The following is a 9,190-nucleotide window of genomic DNA, read 5'->3' on the forward strand; positions in this document are numbered from 1 at the left end:
TGACTTCCTACTATAAGAAATCAGTGCTTTTTACGGAAATACTATGCTGCTCCCATTCGGGCAAAAGTCCTTTCGAGCAAAACTTTTGCGCAAAAGGGCCAGTGTAGACAGCTTAGATTTGTTTTCCTCAAAAAAGCCCCGATCACAAAAATGGCGATCGGGGCTTTTTTTGCGGAAAAGCGCATCTAGATTGGCATGGACGCTTTTTCGCAAAAAGTGCTTTTGCGGAAAAGCATCTGTGCCAATCTAGACGCTCTGTTCCAAAATGCTTTTAACGGAAAACTTTTCCGTTAAAAGCATTTCCGGAAAATCATGCCAATCTAGACATAGCCACTGAGTTAGGGTATGTCTACACTGCAGAGTTTTTCCGGAAAAACAGCCATTTTTCCAGAAAAACTACACTTACATCCACACTGAAATTGCTTTCTTTCAACAGAAAGTCAAAAAAATGCATAGACTTCTCATTTCAACAGAAAGTCAAAAGAATGCAGGGGTTTTTCTGACAGCGGTAAACCTCTTTCTATGAGAAAGAAGCCTTTTTCTGAAAGAGCTCTTTTGGAAAAAGGTGTGTGTGAATGGGGAAGAGAGTTTTTTTTTTTTCAGAAGAAGAGGCCTTCAGGAAAAAAGCACAGGTGCCCTACTGGCCACTACATCCGTAGTAATCACAACTTAAATACGAGATAGCGTCCAATCAACATGGACGCTATCTTTCAAAAAAGCAGATCAGTTTTTCGATGTGCTTTTGCTGTATGGACACTCTGTTTCAAAAGAAGTTTTTCCAGAAGATCTTCCGAAAGAAGCCTGCAGTCTAGACATAGCCTGAGAGTCATTAGTTGTACTTAATTAACTTAATGGCCCTGTATTTGGGACAATGTGAACAACCTTGCTTTTCCAATAAGCCTAGACCGTGGTTGGTCCTACAAGGACATGTGACCAGGCCACCGGACGCTAGAAACCACTTTGGACACTACTTTTCCACTTGGGCTGAGAAAAGTTTAAACTCAACACAAAGGGGTCCCATCTTGGGCAAAATCTACATAAAGGCATGAAACCAAACAACAGAGGCTGCTTCCAGATGCCAGGATACTTCTGGTTACTTCCTAAGATGACTGCTGGAAACATCTAAGACTGAACAGGGGGAAGAATGTGTGATAAAAAGTGATGAGAACTACTGTTAGGGTAAGAAACTGCATGTAATAAGTTTCTTAGGCTATGTCTAGACAGTGATGCCATTTCAGGATACCAGAATTATCCCAAAATAGCTCAATGCCCGTTGGTGTCCGATGCCTCCCTCACTATTTCCTTCCATCTTTCCCTGTCCAGTGTGGAGTGGCTTAGTTTTTGTAGACTAGCTCTGCACCAATCTACTATATCATCTACCCATTCTCTGTGGGGTGTGCCTCTCCTATTCAGTCCATCCATTATGCCAAATACCACAGTCTTAATTTTGTTCGTCGTTCATTCTGCAGATATGCCCGATAGCTGTAACTTCTGTTGTATAACCTTCTTCAGTAGGTTCTTTTTCAGCTGTATCTTCCTATAGAATTCCTCATTGGTGACCTTCTGCATCCATCCTATTCTCAGGATCTTTCTATAAGAACTCCTCTAGAACAACAATATCCTTCTCTTCAAATCTTTCATTATCACTCATGTCTCACATCCGTACAACATGCTGCTAAATACACACATTTTCAAGACGCTCAGCTTCGTTCCTAAACTAATCGCTATTCTGTGTCTTTAAATGGAAAGAGCTCACTCTGTATAAACTTTATGCATAGTGAGAAGGATTCTATCAGACATATCTGAGGTAACTAATTACTGGTTTCTGTGGGGAGAGCTCCCCTGTAACAGTGAACAAGTGTCTGGCTGCTCTCAGGAAAGGGTAGCCCCATGCAGGTTGTCAAGCGTCCAGCGGCTCTGAGGAGAAAAGCGGATCTGCATGAGGTGCAACAGCCATGTGTACAGTAAGTAGCTATCTCAAAGGTCTCCTTCCTACTGGATACTGGCAGTGACAACATAGACTTCTCATTTCAGTATTAACAAGCCTAATTTTTGCCTAGAATGGACCACTACTAGGATTCAGAGAGAAAATTAGGGTTAGTGATGATATCCATTGAAATCAATAGGAACGGTCTCAGTGGCTTGAAGGTACTTACTCTCTATTTCTATCCAGTCTTGGTCTCTTGCTCAGATTATCAAAATGGGCACCATTTGTTTCCCCCTGTGGCTATGGATTTTTGATACGGACATTTATACAGTGGGAAATGGATGATTCCACCCATTCATTTCATAAATGTTACTAAATGCTGCCAAATGCCCGGACTGGGTTTGAATATAATCCCTGGATGGGAAAATGGCTATGATTTTAATTGTCCTAAAGGAGTATTATGTGATTAATTTATTAACAGCATAAGCATTACCATAGTGCCTAGGAGCCCTAGCCGTGGACTAGGACCCCATTGTGCCAGGTGCTATACAAACGTAGAACAAAAAAGATGTACCCCGTCCCAATGATCTTACAACCCAAGTATAAGACAAGAGACAAAAGCAGAACAGAGTGTTACTCTCCAAGGTGAATTGCAGGGGCAAGAAAGTATCAGAAGTTCGTCCACCTAGAAGATACAACAGCCTCCCATAAAAATAAACTTACAATAAAGATACAGGCAGTCCCCGACTTACGCGGATCCGACTTATGTCGGATCCGCACTTACGAACAGGGCTTTCTCGCCCCGGAGGTCGAGGTGGCGGATTGCTGCCTGCGAGCTCCGGGGCGAGAAAGCCCCGTTCGTAAGCTGCTCCCGGTGCCCCTGGTCTGCTGGAGACAGTCTCCAGCAGACCAGGGGCACCGGGACTGAAGCTGCAGCAGCGGCGGGTTCCCGCGCTTCTGAGGCTTTGCTCTGCTGCGGCTTCGCTCCCGGTGCCTGTGGTCTGCTGGGGACCCTCCCCAGCAGACCACAGGCACCGGGAGCGAAGCCGCAGCAGCGGCGGGGTCCCTCGCCTCTGAGACTTTGCCAGAGCAAAGCCTCAGAGGCGCGGCACCCCGCCGCTACTGCGGCTCTGCTCCCCGTGTCCCTGGTCTGCTGGGGGGGGGGGCGCAGCTAGTGTGCCCCCCTCCAGACGACCAGGCTTTTGTTGTGGACCCTGGGGCAGAGCAGCTGGGGCGCTGCCGATTGGTCCTGCAGCGCCGCTCTGGGCACTACTGGACCAACCCGGCAGCACCCCAGCTGCTCTGCCCCAGGTCCTGATTCAGCCGCTGCTGGTCAGTTTCAGCAGTGGCTGAATCAGGACGCCTGGGGCAGCAGCTGGGGTGCTGCTGGGTTGGTCCAGTAGCGCCAAGGAGCGAGGAGCGGTGCTACTGGAGCAACCCAGCAGCACCCCAGCTGCTCTGCCCCAGGCGTCCCCAAGTCAGCCGCTGCTGAAACTGACCAGCGCTGACTACAGGAAGCCCAAGGCAGAGTTGCTCTGCCCCAGGCTTCCTGGAATCAGCCGCTGATCAGTTTCAGCAGCAGCTGACTTGGGGAGCTTGGGGTTCTTAAGTTGAATCTGTATGTAAGTCAGAACTGGCGGTCAGTTTCAGCAGCGGCTGAATCTGGATGCCAGTTCCGACTTACATACAGATTCAACTTAAGAACAAACCTACAGTACCTATCTTGTACGTAACCCGGGGACTGCCTGTATTTGAAAATGTTACTGGGGAGAGATGATGGATGTAGCAGAGGGGCAGCTGCTGTTTCTCTCTTTCAGTCTAGAGAGAGAATGGTAGGATAAATCATTTTGTTCTATCTTTCTCCTGGAGACTCTCTCAGTTCTTTCTTTCCCCCTTAATTGGAAATGAACAACAACTATGCAGAAAAATGTGTGATTTGGTGTAAGAGAAAAGCCAAGAATTCCAAACAAGAACTTTTAAAAAGCCTCTATGAAGAGCTGTAGATTTTAAATCTGAGGTGGTTTGTTTGCTAGAGAGTACATATCTAGCAAGCCTTTTACCAGATTCTACTCCCAAAGGGCCAAATCCTTGCTCCAATGATGTCAGTTACAAAACTCCCATTGACTGAAATGGAGCCAGGATATTTTGTAATGTCAACTCCCAAGGTAATATCAACAGTTAATAATTCTGAGTTTGCGCTGTCAAGAGGATCAAACTTAAAAAAAAAAACCTTTAAAATATGCAGTCTATTGTCATTTGAGCCTTAAACATCAAAGGCCAGTATTTAATATGAATTAATTTGATGTCTGGTCAGTGACCTTATCTTCTATTAGAACATAAAAGCAGATTCAGAGTTGTTTATATTAATACTTGCCCCAGAGCTATGGTGTCTTGTGAAGAATTCAGTCAGAACAAAAGATACAAGAATTTAACCAGCACGGTAGGCTTATTCAAAAGGGTAAAAACTAAATGAGAACTAAAACTGCAAGAAAGGACTAAGAGTGTGTTTACAAGTGAAGTAGCCTGCACTCATGAGCTCCCTCAACACATTTCCATAGGCAGTCAAATTCAGCTCATGCTGTCTTTTCTTTGTCAGATTTGATGTTGAATCATGGCCATTGGGCAAATGAAAGGCCCTTTAGATCTTCCAGTCCATTTTGTGCTAATGCTTTGTCCAGTCTAATTTTAAATGTCCAAATGGAAACGGGAAACCCTTTTGCTTAACTAATTCAACCTCAAAACACCACAAGGATAGGGATAGAGGTCACATAAGGAATTGGGGGCAAAAGTTTAGAAGATTCTGAACAGCAGTTCTGTGCTTGGTCCAGGAGTTCACTGTGCCCCTACAGTGCACATAAGCAGTTCCTATTAATATTACATATGGGCAGCAATAGTGGTGGAACAAGAAAAAGGCCCTTAAAGTCTCTATTCTACTGAGTTTCCCAATTGTGTTAGTAAGTTTCCAGCAAGAACAGCATTTCATTGTGGTTCTCTCAGTCCCTGCTTATGTTAGATGAGAAAGTGTTGTAACAATTAAGTGTGACCTTAAGCAGCAACACTTATGCATCACCTTGCACCCCAACACAGACATTCAAGTCATTTTAAAAGCACTGGTTAAAACAGCTGTTGCTGGATAGGGTGCATCCAACTCAGAGCAATTTGAAACATTTTGGGTGAGAACCTAAGCTGGTGTAATTAGCATTACCCCATTGACTTACACTGGGCATTTGTTGAGGCTTTTTGTTAAGCCACACACTGCTCAAAAACCAAATTTCCTAGCAAATAAATTCTTCAAGCCATCAAAATACAAAAGGATTCAAAATCCAAAGTAGAACTTATGCACTCAAAAAAAATGAGTCACCTTATAGCTTCTTCTTATCTGTGTTTCAGCATATTTCACAATTTTGTAAATTAAGAAATAAGGTTCGTGCAGCCAGTTCTGGGTAGACAGTACATTCTGTGTGGGGACGGAAGGATGGAGGACTGTCATATGCCAGTCTTACCAGTTACAATTAGTTTCACAACGTGCCCTGACTTCAGTTTTCAGCATTTCTTATAAAAAAAATTTTAAAAACCCCCAAAAACAAAAACCAACAACCCAAGAATATATATTGGAGGGTGATATTTTAATTTATTTTAAAATTAGGGTTCAATATTTTTAATTTCAAAATAAAAAATAAATTGGTATTCTAAACAGATATTCTATGGTTTCAACCATTTTAGCTATTCATATTTTCTTTTAGTGTATATATGGGGGAAAGGAGCTTCAAAAGACATTCATCTCCAATAGATACAACTGGACTGTTTTACATGCCAAAGATACAAAAGAAAATAAATTATGGAAATGTAACACACTGGCCTGGTGTATGTACTTATGTGCCACCCTAAAGGATGGGCACAACAACAAATAGCCTAGTGCAGTGGTCCCCAACCTTTATGGGCTCCCGGGCGCCCGGGGGTGGGGCTGCGCGTCCTGGGGCATGCCAGGGCCGGGGCCGCCTGAGCCCCTTGTGCCGTGGGCCCGGGGCTGGCGCCGCCGCCCGAGCTGCGCGCTTAGGGCCAGTACCGGCGCCGCGCGCCCGCATGTGCCCCGGGGCTGGGGCTGCCCGAGCGCCGCACACCAGGTGCCGGTGAGTGTCGCGCTCCTGGGGCCGGCGGCTCCAGTGCGCCGTGCGCCGGGGGGGGCGGGGCCAGCCCGGGTTGTCGGCGGGCGCCTACCAATGCCCCGGCAGGCGCCATGGCACCTGCGGGCACCGCATTGGGGACCACTGGCCTAGTGCTTTCTCACAGCCGAAACAAGAATTTTCTTTTAAGAGAGATAGACAAAGATGTGGGATTTTAGCACTGAGACTCTCTGGTTCATCTCCACCAACAATCAGGTGGTGTCCCTCTGGGGAATCCTGACAGGGATACGCTCACCCTCAAGGCACCTCCTGCTGGTCATCCTGGGAATTAGCTCTCCCATTCAGGAGTGCTCTCTTTTGGCAGTGTCTTCCCCTTCATTACTTGACTCCTTCAGGATCTCTGCCACGTCGGGACCCATGTCCCTCCCAGCCCATGGCACTGCTTCCCTTGGGTTCTGCCCACCCTTGAGTTCCTCCCCTTCAGGGAACTGGCTATGTCTACCCCCATCATTCACCTCAGAGACCCACTGCGGTACTTCCCTCGCGGCAAACTGTAGTCTAAATTGGCCACTCATCATTTAATGTGTGTGGACCTGCTGCATATTTCCTCCCTGTCTGCCTCCTGCAATCCCAGTAACCTCCGGGGCCCCTGTGATTAGGCCTCAACCTAGAACTGTCAGGCTGGAGTTCCCGTGGCTTCTACTGCTCTGTCCATGGTATCTCCTGTATAGACAGCCAGTTCTTTTACCTCTGTCTTGCAGTCCTTTTTATACAGCCCACACAGATCCTGATTGGCTGCCTTAAACCTTCTTCTGATTGGCTATTGCCCCCAACCCTCTCCAAAGTTTTAACCCCATTTTAGCCAGGGCAGGGCAACTACCCAACCACAGGAATGCATGCATAGTTTGTAACAAATGGCACCCTAAACAGGCCTTGAACGTCTGTGGATCCAAACACCTGTGATAAGCTTGTCTGATAGAGTATTACCACATACAGCTACGGTTGAATACTCTTGCCCCATCCCTTTCCCCTTCCCTGGGGCCTTGTCACGTCTTTGAGGCCCTGGCCCTGTTCACTGCATCCCCCTCTGTTGCTTGCTCACTCACTCACTCACTCATTTTCACCAGACTGAGGCAGAGTGTTGGGGTGCAGGAAGAAGGGGTAAGGAGTGTGGCTGAGGGATCTGGGGTTGAGTTAGGGATGAGAGGTTTGGGGTCCATGAGAGGACTGTGGGGTGGAGTCTAGGGGTTCAGAGTGACTCTGGGTTGGGACGGGTTGAGGGCTCCACCTGGGAGTGTGGGCTCAAGAGCAGGGCCAAAAGTGAGGGTTCAGTTTGTGGGAGGGGGCTCCAGACCTGGGCTCCAGCAAGGGGGGGCAGGCTCCAGGATTTGGCCATGGGTGAGGGGTTTAGGGTGTAGGACGGGGCTCAGGACTGGGGCACAGAGTTGATGTGTATGGGAGGTGAGGACTCAAGCTGGGGTTAGGAGTTCTGAGGAGAATTTCACTGTCTAGGCTCCAGCCGCAAGCCAAATGTCAACACAGCAGTTTTATAGTTCTGCAGCTCAAACTCAAGTCAGCTGCCCTCAGCCAGCTGCGGCCATGCTGCGGGTATTTTATTGCAGTGTAGATGTACCCTGGGTCAGCATTCTCTAGATGCTGTTTCTTTAGGGGCTTAACTAACTACCCTACAACAGTATTGAAAGACTCCCATTAATTTCAATGAGCTTTGCACTAGACTCTTCGTTAGCTGCTCCTAGGCTATGTCTACACTGGCATGATTTTCTGGAAATGCTTTTAATGGAAAAGTTTTCCGTTAAAAGCATTTTCGGAACAGCATGTCTAGATTGACAGGACACTTTTCCACAAAAGCATTTTTTGCGGAAAAACGTCCGTGGCCAATCTAGGCGTGCTTTACCGCAAAAAAGCCCCGATCGCCATTTTCGCGATCAGGGCTTTTTTGCGGAAAACAAATCTGAGCTGTCTACACTGGCCCTTTTGCGCAAAAGTTTTTCGGAAAAAGACTTTTGCCCAAATGGGAGCAGCATAGTATTTCTGCAAAAGCACTGACAATCTTACATGAGATCGTCAGTGATTTTGCAGAAATTCAAGCGGACAGTGTAGGTAGACAGCTGGCAAGTTTTTCTGGAAAAGCAGCTGTTTTTCCGGAAAAGTGGCCAGTCTAGACACAGCCTAGCTGTATAAGGTTATCTAGTACACCTTCCAGGAAAGAACTCTTACTCAGCAACAGGATTGTTTTAAACAACTTGGCTGAACAGAATGTTGATTGGAACATTGGGCTGGTTCAGAGGCACTTTCAAAGGTGCTCTTAATTATAATTGATGAGCCCTGGGAATCTAGAATGCCTGTCAATCTAGAACTACCCCTGGGATTTACAAAAGAATAGCACTGCCCTGCTGTTGAGTTGTAGAATTCAACCTTAAAAAACAATTCAGGGCTACTGCTGACATAATTATGTTATTTTCCTGTAGCATCCAGCAAAGGGAATGCAATGCTGCAATCTTTTGTAATGGATACAGAACAAACCTAAGAGCACTCCGTCTCAAAGGATGCTTAGCAAGTTACTCACCCACGCAAAGCCATACTATATAATAGTAGTTGACATTTTCTGAGAACTCATTTTGTTGCATGCTCTATAGTTTCTGAATAGGATGATTCATGTTTCATTAAAAGAGAGGTAGCCCAAGTTTTTGAAAAAATGACTAGTCATTTTGGCCTGAAGTATGGGTTGAAGAAAATTCCAAAAGTCCTGTTTATACAAGGCTTTCCTCCATTACCTGCATGTTTCTAATCATCCTTCATCTAGAAATCAGATAGAAGTTTCATAAAACAGATTGACTCAAGATATCCTGTGTTTCTTCATTCTATTGTCCTTGTGGTATTTCCAACCAAGGTTTTTTCTTTCCAAAGCTTTTGTAGTCAGATACAAGAAACTGTGCAACTAGCAGGTAGTTGAAACAAGGTGAGGGTAGGGGGGTTTGTGTAACAAAATTAACAGAATTGAGTAGAAATAGAATTCTGTTTAAGCGGTCTCCAACCTTTTACGCCTAAGACCACTTTTGACATTTCAAGGTAACTTAGGATCTATCTTGCTCCTTCCCCGAGGACCTGCCTCTTCCCC

The sequence above is a fragment of the Pelodiscus sinensis genome, chromosome 1 (assembly GCF_049634645.1).
Source record: "Pelodiscus sinensis isolate JC-2024 chromosome 1, ASM4963464v1, whole genome shotgun sequence".
NCBI classification, from domain to species: Eukaryota; Metazoa; Chordata; order Testudines; family Trionychidae; genus Pelodiscus; species Pelodiscus sinensis.